At 39.5% G+C, this 15,529-nt stretch overlaps 1 protein-coding gene across 1 annotated transcript in view; it reads left to right on the forward strand.

Moving 5' to 3' along the window:
* Positions 1 to 8,068: 8,068 nt before the first annotated feature.
* RBM47 (RNA binding motif protein 47) overlaps positions 8,069 to 15,529 on the forward strand; it is a 35,228-nt gene continuing 27,767 nt past the window's right edge. The window contains exon 1 of the mRNA XM_028143702.2: positions 8,069 to 8,125. The gene's annotated coding sequence lies outside the window, so the exon portion shown is untranslated. The remainder of the gene's footprint in view (positions 8,126 to 15,529) is intronic.

Raw genomic sequence — 15,529 nt, forward strand, 5'->3', positions numbered from 1 at the left:
ATGCATACAGCTTCATCGACTACCTTGACATTATTGGTGTTTTTACGAGTTTATTTATTATCTGTCTCCCAACTGGAATACAACTCCAGAGGGCAGGGATTTTTTATTATTAAATGTTGCCATCCCGAGTGCCAAAAATGGGAAATGGCATAGTGTTTAGAAATTCGATAATTGTCCTAGAATATTGAATGCCGTAAGCGAGATCAAATCCAAATATAAGAAAACAGTGCCTATTGCTGAGGCCAAGTCCTTGTTAGAGTTTTGCCATTCTTCTGGTGGGTTCTGTGTGCCATATACATTCTTTAGGACTCTCCAATGGCTAGCATGCCCTCATCTCTTTGAGCTTACTTTCCTAGTGCTGGTTGGTGAGTTTCATGGTCAATCATTATTGCTGATTCCATCAGTACAGTCACATGGCTTTCGTGCCAATCTTGGACACCTTTTCAGATGGAGACTAGTACTTCAGTGTGTGTGTGTGTGTGTGTGTGTGTGTGTGTGTGTGTGTGTGTGTACAGCATCTTCCTCTTATGCTGTAGTCACACATTAATACAATAAACAATTTCAGCAAAGGGTTTTCAAATTCTAAATAGTGTATAATCTACTTCTGGAAAAGTATATACAATTATATAGAAAGCAAATACACATTCACTTGATCTTTACATCAAGTCTTATCTTAGCCTCTAGGTAATTTAAAATACTAAAAAATATATATAGTAGGATGTAAAGGTGACCTTACCAATTCTTACTTCTATTTAAAATAGACCACAGAACAGTTTCCTGCTTTCCTATTATGTATTCACCAGGGCTGCACTTCCTCCTCTCCCAGAAGGTTCTGAGTATTATTGTTCCTTTTTTCAAATCTACCATCGAGCTTATCTGGTCTCAAGCTTCTATTTTGTGCCTGTATTTCATTTTTATTTTTTTCTACAGCCTCAGACCTCAGATTGGCCTGCTGTCACTCCACTCTAAAAAAAAAGGTGGCTTGTTAAGACAAAAGGTCACTCCTCCAGGAAGACTTAAGCTTGTTGTGAGTCAGATCTATCAGAAGAATGACATGCCCACTATGATGCCGTGGATGGAGTTTTATGCATTTGCCTCCATTGGGGACTATGTAGTAGGAGTCAATGCCAGTGGCAGTGGAGGAAGAGTGACCTTTACTTTTTATGTGTATTTTTCTATATTGTTTGAATTCATTAGAACTAGTTTCTTGCAAAGACCATATCTTTCATCAGAACCTAGCAATTTCATTTTAAACAGTATTTAACATGTTTATAATCTTAGACTTGTTCTGGATTTTGACCCTGTACTAACATTCTGGCATTTTCTAGTTACTATTGATAGGTTTAGATTATATTATTTGGAAGTAGTAAAACTGTCTCTTTAAAAAAAAGAAATAGAGGTAGGTAAATAAATTTAAAACTTTCTTGTTCACTCTGGCCTTTTTACTTCCCCTCCGGGCTACTTCAAATTGCTGTGGTTTATAGAATTTAGCAAGGTTAACAATTACAGAATAACCGCTAAGGGAAAACTGGAGACCACCCCTTTGAAATCTTTGTTTTAGGAAGAGTTACAGATGTGTTTCTCTCTTTATATGCCACGGAACTCATTTTATTCCTGGTTCAGAAGGTCTGTACTCCGGGATGTCACGTGGCTTCCAGGAGCCCTCCTGAGTCCCCCTGTCCCCTGATCTCCTCATTGCCTGGACCCACAGACTCAGCCTCTAGATGAGGTTCCATCTCCTAACTGCCTGACAAGGGGTGTATTTACTCTGCTTAAGGGCCGCAAGTCCTTCTGGTCGGTTGTCTTGAACGGACTGTTTTTGTTATCAATGAATCCTGTCTTAACCACTCCCTTCTTCTTCTTTCTACACCCCCTTCTATTTTTCTCTACTTGTTTTTTTTACCAGTAAATCCACATCCAGCTCCAAATTGATAAAACAAAATGAGAGTTTGTTTATGCCATATTTTTGCCTGTATCCTTTTCCTTCCAGGCTTATCATAAACAGGATTGTTGGTAATGATTACGAGGAAAGATAAAGGGTCCTCAATCCAGATCATTTACCCTAGAAATAGTAATAAAAAAAGCAACCTTTGCTAAAACTATAACATTTCTAAGAAGCCATAGTAACATTTTTTGAGAACTTTCTGTATGCCAAGAAATGTCCTGAGTGCTTTACATGAATTCATTCATTCAACCCCAACAACAACCCAGGGGAAGTAGGAATTACTGTTTTTCTTGTCTACGTCAAGCGGTACAGGTCGTGGGCACCCCATCTTATTCTAGGAAGGTGGATTTCAAACATCATTTGTTTCCTTTTAGTCAGTATTTGTGTTTGAATAAAATATTTCAGTTAAATTTCCTTCTCTGTCTTCTTGGGTCTTTTCTTAGAGTAGCATTTCCATGAAGTTTTCAGGCTGCTGTTGAGCATTTTGTATCTGGCAGTTTTAACACCTCCCTTCTTTCCGTACCACCCACTCCAAGCTCATTCCAGGTGCCCTTAGCAAATGACTCCCAAGGCATTTAAGTGGCCAAAGCTCACTGACCAATGAGGAGCCGTGTGCCCTGTTAGCAGAGTTACGCAGTTCCTGGGATCAGGAGCGAAGGTTGCTTAAGCAAAGCTTTTGTTACTAGTAGCCTGCCGCATCCAGATTTCAGGACTGGAAAGGTAGGGGGACCCCTTATTTGCTTAAATTGTATGAGAGGACGAGATGGTTGTGTTTGATTCAAGTAATTTAGATCAGGTCGAATAAACAAATGATCCGTTTTGTTTGTTTTTCATTGAAGGCCGAAAAAAAAAAAAAAAAGTGAAGTTTGTGAGGATGTCAAATACTGTACCATTTACCTTCTAGCAGCAAAACCAAACTTCTTAAGTTAGGAACTAAAAAAACAAAATCAGTTCATCCAGCAGCTAAATACACTAAAAGCTAGGTCTTTGCAAAGTCATTATTTCATAAATTGCTGCTATTTTAACTGTGAGATAGAAAGCAAGAATTTATCAATAAGGCCCACACTTGTTTTCCATAATCTTTTCAGAGTCTGTCTCTGTAGAAGAAATCTGTGATTTTAAGATGTGAGATAATGAAAATAAAACAAGTTAATGGAATCAGCATTATGATAATTACTACATAAAGGTTAGTTCTCTGAGAAAACATTCTGGTTTAAGAAGATGCTTGAATCAATCACTTTTTCAAAACCAATAGTAAAGTTTATGAAATGGAATTAGTTACGTGTAGATTATGTGCTTTAAAGACTACAAATAAGTTTCACTTTCATTATAAAGAGTAGGTTAGTTATATTTTATATGCTATTTGAGATTTGTTCTAATATTGACTTGAAGAAACAAGAAAAATAGAATCAGATTGCTACCTGAAAATGGAGCAATTTTAATAGCAGTGGAAGCTAATCCTCCAAAGAAAAACCTTCCTCATTATGAATGAAATGAGAAATCAGTGTTGCAACAAAATGTATACATAAGAAATGTATGTTTTTATTATTGTCAAAAGCCTACATCTAATGTTTACTATTAGAAGGTAAATTTGAGTTCGAAAAAAAGTATAACTGGTTTCTCATTATTGCTTTATCCCAAAGATGGCTTAATATGGGTTGTATTTTGTAACAGAAATAACACTAATAATAAACTAATACATTTATTTAAAGATATAACATATAAGAGATGATACCATTTGGTAAAATTTTTTAAAGTATTTATTTAAAATGCTATTTTTGTTTAATTTATAGAGAGAATTTTTTAACGCATATATCACTAAGTATAAATCCCCAATAATTTAAATTATCTCAGATTCCCCCTTTTCTTATTATTTTTACATACTCGTTTAAAAGATCTTTGCATCCTGAAACTTTTTACTTTTATTAGATTTGTCCAAAATGCCACTTTATGGCAAGTCACTCTCAAGATCTTCCTGGTAGTCTTGCTCTGGCTGACTCCTTGGGGGAGGTGGATGGGATTGACCAATAATCACAGAGTTAACAATTCACAGCAGAGAATCCTTGCTAGCCATCTTCTCCAGCACAAGTAAATGCTGTTTCTCAATTCCAAACTGAGGGCCAAAGGTTTTAGACTAACTTCACAGATCAGAGGTCAGGCATGAATTGCTGCAATTTGTAGTTCAATTCTGCCGATATGACAGAATTTCACAGCTATGATGATTGCTTTTTTTCCACTTCTGCACACAGGCCAGTCCAGGCAGTTAACAGTGTAATTTGTACAAGTCGGCCCTTGGCACCCAAGTTTAATGAGTAACTAGCTGGTGCCTTAGGTTTCACCGGTACAAGGTGCATATTATAAAAAGGGTCAAATGTTAATGCACAAAGACTGAGGGGGGTGGGGAGCGATAGCTCAATAGCCACCATCTATGAATCGTATGTAAAGAATTAGTAATTTGTATTTATTTTTAAAATTCTGTTTCTATAGTGTGAATGTTAGTATGTTCCTTTCCTTTGCAACTAAAAGAGGTAGGTGATTTTTTAAAATGTAGCAAGAAAGAATAGTCTGATTAGAAATTACTGACTGAGCGGTAGAAAGTGAAATTGCGGGCTCTGCTCACTCCTTTCGTGGGTCTCTGTGATTTCTCAAACGCTTTCCAAAAGGTGACAGGTTTTGCAAGAAGCTGGGGAACAAATGGGATAACCAGGGATTTCTGAATCTGTGATATTACGAGTCTCCGACATTCTCTACTCTTCAACCAAAAAGTTGAACTCCTACATTTCTAACCCAGGTTGAGAATATCTTTTACTGCTTAAAGGTGAATTCTGGGACTCTTGAAAAAAATTCTTAGACGGTAGACCTTGAGTCATAAATGACTCCGAAGCTGCCATATAAATTCATAAAAACTCACCATTTTTGTTACAGCACGACTTCTACTCTTCCAGACTCGGGTGCAGCAGCAAATGGATTCTTCCAAAGAGCAGAATAGCTAAAAGCATAGAGTCTGGCCTCAGAACTCCTGGGTTTGAATCCCAGCTTTGTCACTTACAATGAAGGGACCTTAGCCAATGCGCAGCCTCCAGAATGAAAACAGCCTTAGAATTTGCTTCATGGGGCTGTGGAAGTGTTTAGATAAGACAGTGTACGAGAAAAGCATAATAAGCACTCACTGAATGCCGGCTGACATGAACACTATTAATATCATTAAAGTGCGTAGCTTGTGAAGAAGCCTAACCTACCACATACATCAACCCAACTTGGTTTAGACTTGGTCTTTGTTCTGTCCATTTCATGGGGGACGCTAAATATGGCATAGTTGGATAAGTTTTAGGATGCATTCCTTTTGAATATCATGGGGAAGTGTACTTTAAAACTCCTGTTGCAAGTCTAGCACTCTTTTAGATGCTATCTTTTCCCCACTAACTGATTTGCTGTTGCACGAAAAAGCTGTAAAAAGAGAGACATCCAAACCATCTGGTTGCCTTTCTGAGTTGTTTTCATTCTGCCCTTCAGTGAGAAACATTTGAGTTTTAAAAAATTCATGAGTGATACCACACGAGTGGGCTAATTTTATCCCTAATGATGTGTATTATACTTACTAGGATTCATGCTTTCTAGAAATGCCAGAAATGAAAATCCTAAAAAGTTATTTTTTTCATTCCATTTCTTCATTTTTATTCCTTGACACTTAGAAGTAGCATTTGAATAAAAACATAATTTTTACTACCAATGACAATATAAAAGTTACATTGCTTAGCATTAAAAAGGTAGTATAACATCACACATTAATTTAAAAATTAAGCACCTACTGGGTGCTAGGAAGGGCGGTGGGACACAGGGTTTATAGTAGTGAGTCGGAACTAGATTTTGCCCTAGTAAAGTTTACAATTGACTGGAAGGGACCACTATTATACCAATTATTGTAAGGTTAAACCACATAAAATTGCCAATAGGCTAGCATTTCTTTCCTCCAAAATGGCAATTTCACGTGATTCAACCTAGTGTGTAATGAGTGCTATGAGGGATTACATGACGTTACAGGAACGTGTCTCGGGGACTCCAGGGATGACTTCTGAGGTTAAGGATGAGTGTAAGCTGGGTAGGTAAGGGGAGGAGGGGAAGGTATGGGGACTAGCAAGGGTTTGAAGAGTTGGGAACAGCATGTGCAAGATGAGGCTGACAAAAGGAGCCAACGTCTTCCTTATAAGAATATTGGACTTAATGCTACGTCAGTAGGAATATTGTTTAGAGGTTTGAGCAGGAAGGTGAGATGACCCACATTATAGATTCAGAAAGTGAGGCTCAGAAAAGTTAAATAAATGTGTCTGAAGTCACTTAGCTAGTAGATGAATAGTGCGGGTGTCTAAATTTTATTTTGTTGCCTCAGCAGGGTAGGATTAATTTCAGGAGCAGCTTGTGATTTGCACGTTTATTTTGACTTATCAAACACTGATGTTGATCATTAGGTGTTATCCAGGATACAGACGGGGGTGTAGGTCATATAGTTTAAGCAGTAGCTTAACAGCTGTTACTCTATGATTTATTTGAGGGTGTGGTAGTTCCTCCCCCCCCCCCCCAGTAAATCATTGATAATAAGGATTAAAATCAGCTCCTCATTTTGTTTTATTGCATGTGTTCCCATCAAGGTATGAGTCCCACTGAATGCTTGGCCAGCCATTGCAATATAAAGATAGGGCAGAATCATTTTGGAGCGCGAATGTCTTCAGAGGCCATTTAATCGGCAGGTTCCAAACTGTGCTCTCTGCAGTCCTAAAGGTCCTGCGGGGTCCCCTCAGGGCTCCCGTGGATGATGGAGCAGAATCGGTGATGAGCTGGAGGGGCCTCCCCATATCACTCCTGCCTCCACTTCAGCCAGCCCCTGCTTTCTCGGTTTTGTTCCTGCATCTAGGCACATGTTTGATGGAAGAAAGGGTGCTATATCTAAAGAAATACAACAAAACAAAAGCTAAAAACAAGTTTGAAAACTACTGGTCACCCAACTCCTTATTTTCTTTAAGGGAACGAACTTTGGCTCAAATAGGTGAAATGATTGACCTAAGGACACAGAAAAAGTCATGGCAGAGCTCAAATTAAAACTGTCAGACCATCATGTTCTACATTGATATACAATTATATTTATATACCATTATATTTGTCAATGAAGTTGGGAAAATAAAAAAAAAATAAACATTAAAAAAAACTAGCCCTTTAGTTCCCAGTCTGGTGCTGCAGCCGCTGTGCCATATTGAATCTTATGCAGCTCAAGGAGGGCTCTCAGTTGTTGGAGGGAACATTCTTAAGGTTGGGCTGATTATGTGTCCAGATGTGGAATAAAGGGAAAAGTTTTGTGCTTAAGATATATTTTAATGTCTCACCCGAAATAACCCTTATCTTGAACTTAAGTCTCCTAAATTTGAATATTTTCTGTATCGTGACTTTAAAGTCGTTTTTCTTCAGATCCCAAATCCTGTGGGACTCTCCATGCAAAGAACATAGTCAGCAGCGTCTCAACTACACATTTAGGGCAGAATACCAAGTCACTTTCACAGCAACTCTCATCAGTTGGCAGTGATGGTGGTTCTTGCTTCAGTGGTTCTGAGATCCTCCCTGGATTCAACAGGAAAGAGTGTGATGATCTGTCAGTGATGAGTAGCAGAGCCCCCCAAAATGAGGAGGGGCAGCCCATGAGCTCGATTTACCAGCCCTGTAAAGTGAACCACCTCACTTTTTAAGGGTCTATAAGCATACAGTGTAGGCTATATCTGTATTCCTTCCTAAGCATATACTGTTCATCTTGAAGTCATGGGCGCTCTAAAGAAGGGAGAGGGGAAAATAGAAGAAATGGAAGAAATTGGTCATTTTCTTATTATGGTTCCCTATTCAAGGACAGGAAGAAGAAAAGCGTTGCATTTCTTGGTTTGTAGATAACATGATAGAAAAATGGTAGTCCATTTTCTTTTGAAAGAAAAAGGGCCCCCAATTTGTAATGCATGTATGAAAATTGTATTGACATAGAAAACATTTCTAGCAATTTTTTCTTTTTTTTTTTACCCATAGGATTTGCTCAAAGAGCACTCCAAAAATTGAACTGAGATATCCCAAGCAAGCTGCCTGAATTTGCCTGAATTCTTGTTCTACATCCTGTAAAGGACCAGACAAGTCAAATTGGTGGTGTTTTTGGTGAGTACACCAGCTGGTATCCTTTTCTTCTTAAGGAAAACCATACTTTTTCACTCCTATCAACAAAGGTATCTGCTGCTTAGACAATGTGCACCTGGTATACCGTTTTGTGGCAACACGAGTGGCTATACACAATACGTTATTTTGAACCCACTAATATAAATCCTTATTTCTCTGTTTAGTTTATATCTTTGTGGCCCAGGAGGAAAAAACTACTGCTGCTGTGTGCATGTGTGAGCATCTGAGGAGAGATGAGGAACAATTATGTATTGCTTATAATTTGTCTTTTACACCCACAAATAGAGGTCAAGGACATGTCAATCAGCATTGTCTTTCAAAAGGGTTGGGCACAAGGAAGGGCCTTGGTACAAGCTAAGGAAGATGATTGTATTTTCTTGAATAATTCTCATGCCTTTTCTCATTTGTTACCTCACCTGTCGGATGATGTCAAAGTAACTATCAGAATCCCTAACTCATGGCAATCCAATGAATTACAACATATATAAATACACTTCCACAACTATATAATTCACTACAGATAGGAGGCATTATTATTCTGTGGGTGATAATTTTATGTACGCTACTGCAGGGGTGGGAAACAAAAGAAAGAGGTAACTTGTACCTTCACCTGGAGCCTTGCACGGCCAGCCCTCCCCAGTTGCAGCCACAGCCCTCACATAGATCTGAAAGGTAGGGGCCGTAGATCCTTGTATGTCAGGGAGGAGTCCTGGTGACACTTAGGTGCCCAACAACTCCTCACCCCCCCCAACCCAACCCAAAGTCCCTTCTTCACATATCCTCTAGGCTGGACAGATCTGGACTGAATTCAGTGACTTGGAGAGCCAAATTTTTTTTTATGGTAATTTTTTTCTTTTTATAAAAGCATATTTATTAAAGGAAACCTGGAAAATAAAGAAAAAATATAAAATGACTTAAAATCCCACATTCCAAAGAAACCACAATTAACATTATGGCAAATGTATTTCTTTTTTCCTTTTTTTTTTTAAAAATTATTTCATATATATTCTAAAATATGATTTTACAAGGTAAATATAGTAGAGAACATGAAATTAATATTCTAGCCTACAACTATGGCATAATTTATTTAGCCATTTTCATACTGTTGAACATTATGTTTGATATATCACATATAAATATATACTACTAGAGGCCCAGTACATGATTGACTCATGCACGTGTAGGGTCCTCTACACGCTTTTGCTTTCGATCACGGGGGAGCTGGGTGCCTGTCCGCTGGTGCACCAGGCCTTTCAGAAGCCTCCAGCGCAGCGGAGGCTTCTGAAAGGCCTGCTGCCTGAGCGGACAGGCACCCAGCTCCCACGCTTTTGCTTTCGATTGTGGGGGAGCTGGGTGCCTGTCCGCTCAGGCACCCAGCTCCCCCGCTTTTGATGGTCTGCGGTGGGACGTGAGCTCGCTGCCCCAAAGGCCCCTTCTGTGCCGCAGCACAGCCATGGCGCAGACGCTGAGCTCAAGCCGCCGCTGGCGACGCAAGCTCAGCATCCCGCCAGCCCAATCGGCCATCCCGGCCACCCCGAGTCCCGCCCCCCGTGCCTCCTGGCCAATTGCGGGCATAGCGAAGGTACGGTCAATTTGCATATTTGTCTATTATTAGGTAGGATTACGTTCATTACATTATGTTACAAATACCACTGTAGTGAACAAATTTGACTATAAATTTTACTTGTGTCTCTTGATTATTTTCTTGGGGTAAATTACCCTAAATGGAATCATTGGGCTAATGAGAATGAACACTGTAAAGCTCTTGATATATTCAAACTGTCCTCTAGAAATGAGCAGCCCATTACCTATTATACTTGTCCTCCCAGTACATATGACTGTTCATTTCACTGCACGCATGTAATGATTGAGATCTATCATTTTAAGAAGGTTTAAAATCATAAATATTTCTACAGAAGTTCAGGAAACAAAAGCCTGTTCCCTCCCCCTGGCACACCCCAGTCTTAGCCAATATCAAGACTCTGAAGTAGAAGACAGTGTCATTTGATTGACATTGTACATCAGCATCAATCTCTCAGATCTGTTATAGGGAAAAGCATACGCGAGGCTTGCATTTATCTGGTGGGTATTATCACCACTTTTGTTCATTTCTATACCATGTGCTTCAGGGGAACAAAAGATCATCTTTTCATTGTCTCTGAGAAGCTTAATTCCGTTGGGAGTCCAAACAGCAAACTTAAAAATGCTTATCCTTGGATAGGTCACTTACATTCTCAAGGCCTGTGTCTTCTTTTACAGGAGAGACTCAATTTGTCTCTACCTAAAGCGTATCTGAAGTGGTTATTAGTAGACAGAGGTGTGTACAATTAAGGCCATTCATCATCTAGATGTCTAAACTTAACTGTGAACACCATGATGTGTTTTCTCACTTCTCGGGCAATGGAAGCACATCAGTTTAGGAGAGAAAGTTTCCCTAGGAAAATTTTTCAGTATGGCCTCTAAGGTTTCCTCTAGCTCTAACATCTGTAATTCCTAAATAGCAGATAAACTACCAAAGGATGAGAACCCCAAAGCAAAGGAATGGCCAGTGGGCTTCACAGAAAGGTTTGTAGAATCATGACCAGAATTTTAAAGGTGATAGATTCTACAGTTCTGTCTAATCTTCATCCTCATCCTGGTACCTGTTGCCTCCCGCCCCACCCCAGCACACATACACTAAAAGTCTACATTTGAAACATACCAAACAGGTTTAAAGGGTAAATAAGTTTGTGAGCCCTGGCCAAATAGTTCAGTTGGTGACAGTGTTGTACCAATACGCCAAGGTTGCAGGTTTGATCCCTGGTCGGAGCACCTATAAGAATCAACCAATGAATGCATAAGTAAGTGGGACACCAAATCAATATCTCTCTCGCCTCCCCCCCTCTTCTCTCTCTCTCTAAGAAAAAATAATAATAATTGCATGAATATTTAGCTATCCTTCACCACCTACACCTGCCAGAAATGTTAAAATTGTGTGACTAAACTATTAAGCTATACTGAGCAATTTCAGGGAGATGAGGCCAAACTTGGTGTGAAAGTCTGCCACTTGCCAACTAATCTTTCTCTCTGAGGTAGACTGTCCCTTGCATATTAACATAGAGTACATACTTCATAAATATTTTTTGGATTCCTCTCTACTCAGATTTTTTTGCCACTTTGTAATACCGGTTTGGCTTTGTACTTTAAAAATATATATTTACATATGTTGGGACAACTTCCAAAACCTAAAAGCATGAAGGAATTGTAATAGTTCCCCAACCGGCTGTAATCTCAATCTTGGAACCACACAGACACTTTTTGACTATATTTCACAGTTAAAAAGTCTCATTTGCTAATAATATATTGGTCATTTGTCCTGCTTTGCGATTTGAATTGCAAACATAAAGAAAAAGCTGTATAACCTAGAACATCATTTTTCTAATTGATTTTCCCATCTTGTAAAAATCTGCATTTTTTAAAAAAATTTCATACTAGAGGCCCAATGCATGAAATTCGTGCAAGAGTAGGCCTTCCTTCCCCCGGCTGCCGGCACCCGGCTTCCCTCTGGCACCCAGGACCCAGGCTTCCCTCATAGCCCCAGCTTCGTCCTAAAGGTCGTCCGGTCTAATTAGCATATTATGCTTTTATTACTATAGACTAGAGGCCCAGTGCACGAAATTCATGCAAGGAGATGTGGGGGTCCCTCAGCCTGGCCTGCACCCTCTCGCAATAGGGGACTGCTGGCTCCTAACCACTCTCCTGACTGCCTGCCTGATCACCCCTAAACACTCTGCCTGCCTGCCTGATCACCCCTAAACACTCTGCCTTACTGCCTTATCGCCCCTAACCACTCACCTGCCTGCCTGATTGCCCCTAACCACTCTGCCTGCCTGCCTGATCACTCCTAACTGCCTCTGTCTCTGCCCCTGCGCCGCGGCTTCGTCCGAAATGATGTCTGAAAGGTCGTTCAGCTGTCCGGTCTAATTAGCATATTACACTTTTATTATAGATAATCTCTGCTGGTTTTCCATGACTTTCTTTTTATTGTGGTAAAATATGTATAATATTAACAATTTTAACCATTTTTAGATGTACAGTTCTGAGGCATTAAATACATTCACATTATTATATAAATACCACGATCCATCTCCAGAACTTTTTCATCTTCCCAAACGGAAACTTTTCATCTTCCCAATGGCGACCACCTTTCTACTCCTTGTCTCTATGACTTTGACTATTCTAGGTTTCTCATTTAAGTAGAATTATACATTTGTCCTTTGGGGTCTGCCTTATTTCATTTACATTAATGTTTTCATGGTTCATCCATGTGTCAGAATTTTCTTCCCTGTTAAGGCAGAATAATATTGAATTGTGTTTATATTCCATATTTTGTTTATCCATTAATGCATTTTTTAAAAATATTTTTATTTCAGAAAGGAAGGGGAGGGAGAGACAGAAACATCAATGATGAGGGAGAATCATTGATTGGCTGCCTCCTGCTCACCCCACACTGGGGATTGAGCCCACAACCTGGGCATATGCCCTTGACTGAATCGAACCCAGGACTCTTCAGTCTGCAGGCCAATGCTCTGCCCACTGAGCCAAACTGGATAGGGCCATTAATGCATTGATAGACATTTGAGTTACTTCCACCTTTTGGCTATGTAGTTACTAATGCTTTTATCATGGGTGTACAAATATCTGTTTGAATCCCTACTTTCAAGTCTTTTGGGTATATACCTTGTGGTGGAATTGGTGGATCATATGATAATTCTATGTTTAAGTTCTTAAGGAACCACTGTACTGTTTTCCATACCAGCTGCACCATTTTACATTCCCACAAGCGATGCACAATTGTTCCAATTTCTCCACACCCTTGCCAGAACTTGTTATTTTGGGGTTTTTGTTTGTTGTTTTTTAAATAGTAGCCATCTTAATGGGTGTGAGGTGGTATGTCATTGTGGTTTGATTTGTGTTTCCCAAATGATTAGTGATGTTGAGCATATTTTCATTTGCCAGTTGGCTATTTGGGTATCATCTTTGGAGAAATGCCTACTCAGCACGTTGCCCATTTTTAAATTGGCTGATTTATTTTGTGAACAGCATTGTAGGAGGTCCTTGTGTATTCTGAATATTAATTCCTTAGTAAAGGTTGCCTTTTCACTCTGCTTATAGTGTTCTTTGATTCACAAAAGTTTTTCATTTGATGTAGTCCAGTTTATCTATTTTTTTTTCTTTTGTTGCCTGTGCTTTGGGTGTCATATCCAAGAAATCAAAGCCAAATCCAATGTCATGAAGCTTTTCCTCTATATTTTCTTCTAAGAATTTTATAATTTTAGCTCTTTCGTTTAGGTCTGTGAGTCAATTTTTGCATATGGTGATGGTAAGGGCTAGGATTATTATTTTTTTAAAATATATTTTATTGATTGTTTACAGAGAGGAAGGGAGAGGGATAGAGAGTTAGAAACATCGATGAGAGAGAAACATCGATCAGCTGCCTCCTGCACACCCCCCACTGGGGATGTGCCCGCAACCAAGGTACATACATGCCCTTGACCGGACTCGAACCTGGGACCCTTGAGTCCGCAGGCCGACACTCTATCCACTGAGCCAAACCGGTTAGGGCTGTTTTTAAAGAGGTACTTTTCAATCCCACTAAGTCTCAGTGAAGAAGTGTGCCAGCCAGTTAAACACATGGCACATGTTGACATCTAATGTTCAACCTATTTTTCTCTCTAGCGTTGGCTTTGGTGGTTTCCCAACAAACAGGTGAGACAAAGCTGAAGCAATCGGGGAACTAAGAGCTGTCTCAGCTCTTGTAACTAGGATACAGCAGGGAGGCCGTGGCTGGGATCGGGACGCATTTTGATGTAAACATGCTTGATGAAATCCCCAACAAAGGAACAGCAGAGGTCGATAACGTTTTAGACTAAAAAGAAAAAAAGTGTGTGTGATATGTATGCATATCTGTGAGGACACACCACACTGGATGTGGCTGTGCATTAGGGGCTACAGTCAATATTTATTTACTTTTTTGTATGAAAATAAAAATCCGTTCTGTTTTAGGGAAACAGGTCTAGATTCGCCGCAGTTACGTTTCCAAACAGTTTTTCCAAAACAGCTATCCTAGTTCTGTTTTATTGTGGACTCTAGCCTTCACTTGCAGAATCAAAGTGAGCAGGAACTACCGGGCTGTGTGAACTGCCTCTCCTAGGATCTCCAGTTCCAAGGTCTGCGCTGACTGGCTGCTCTCCGATGGGTTTGGAGATAACAGCCCAAAGAATATAACTCAGAGCTGCAGGATTCTTCCCGTGAATTAGATTCTCCACATTTGAACATGGTATTAACAGTTGGGTGTCCCAATCCCAGACGAATTAGAGTTAAATCAACTAAGACTCTGGCTTCAGGACCTATGAGAAGCACACGGGATCCAGGCCGCCCCCGCTTGGTTTTCGTGAGGACAGGCTTATGAGGGATAAACTCTCTTTGCTGCTGTAGGTCCTCATTTTCTCTTTGCCATAAAAGGGGATTTGGAGAAACAGGAAATAACGAAGCCACTTAAATTTTCTGATGCAGGTGGGATAAGATATACTGTGCTTTCTAAAAAACATTTTGCAAGACTGGCGTGGCATATTGTATTTCCCTTGAAGCATTAAAGTCATTTCACACTTTATTAACTCAAAGAATATCCATTATTTCTCTGTGAGACTGGGAATAAATGACTAGCTCAAATCAGGGACATGTTTACTGGTACGTTAGTTTTTCAACTGAAATGTTAGCTCAAATGCACACAGTGAAAGGACAGAGTACATAAGGCGTGAGCAATTGTACTCCAACCCTAGTCCCAGGAGTTCATATACCTGGAAGCTCATAAGCTTCCTGACGCTTGAACATTTCATTCTAAATGCTCTGGGTTCGGCAGGACTCTGGATATCCATTTAATTTCTAATACATTTCATGAGCATCTTCCATTAATCTCGTTGTGCTTTCTATGTAACTTTTATGTAAATTTTCAACTAACTTTAACTGTCTAATTAACTTATAGAGACTGGGAAAACTGGTTCTCCTCCCTCCTCCCTCCCTTTCTTCTTTTTAAAATAAACGTCTCACCTCTAAATAGAACAACTTGGTCTTTGCCAAATATCTGCAAATTCTACCTCAAAAATAATTATGAATTTAGCACTGAAGTAATTTGTAATTGACAAACTCTTTTCCCTTCCCTAGATTGAAACTATATTACTACTACATTTTGTTCCAATGGTGAATGCCTGTTAAAAACGGCAGTGTGTGTTTTATTTAAACAATGATTAAAGCAAACGGCTAATCAGACAGGAGCATTGCTCTATCCCTATACATTACTCTGGGTACTTATTAACCAAGGTCATTACATGAAAAAAAAAACCAGGG

The sequence above is a fragment of the Eptesicus fuscus genome, chromosome 2 (genome assembly GCF_027574615.1).
Source record: "Eptesicus fuscus isolate TK198812 chromosome 2, DD_ASM_mEF_20220401, whole genome shotgun sequence".
In the NCBI taxonomy this organism is placed as follows: domain Eukaryota; kingdom Metazoa; phylum Chordata; class Mammalia; order Chiroptera; family Vespertilionidae; genus Eptesicus; species Eptesicus fuscus.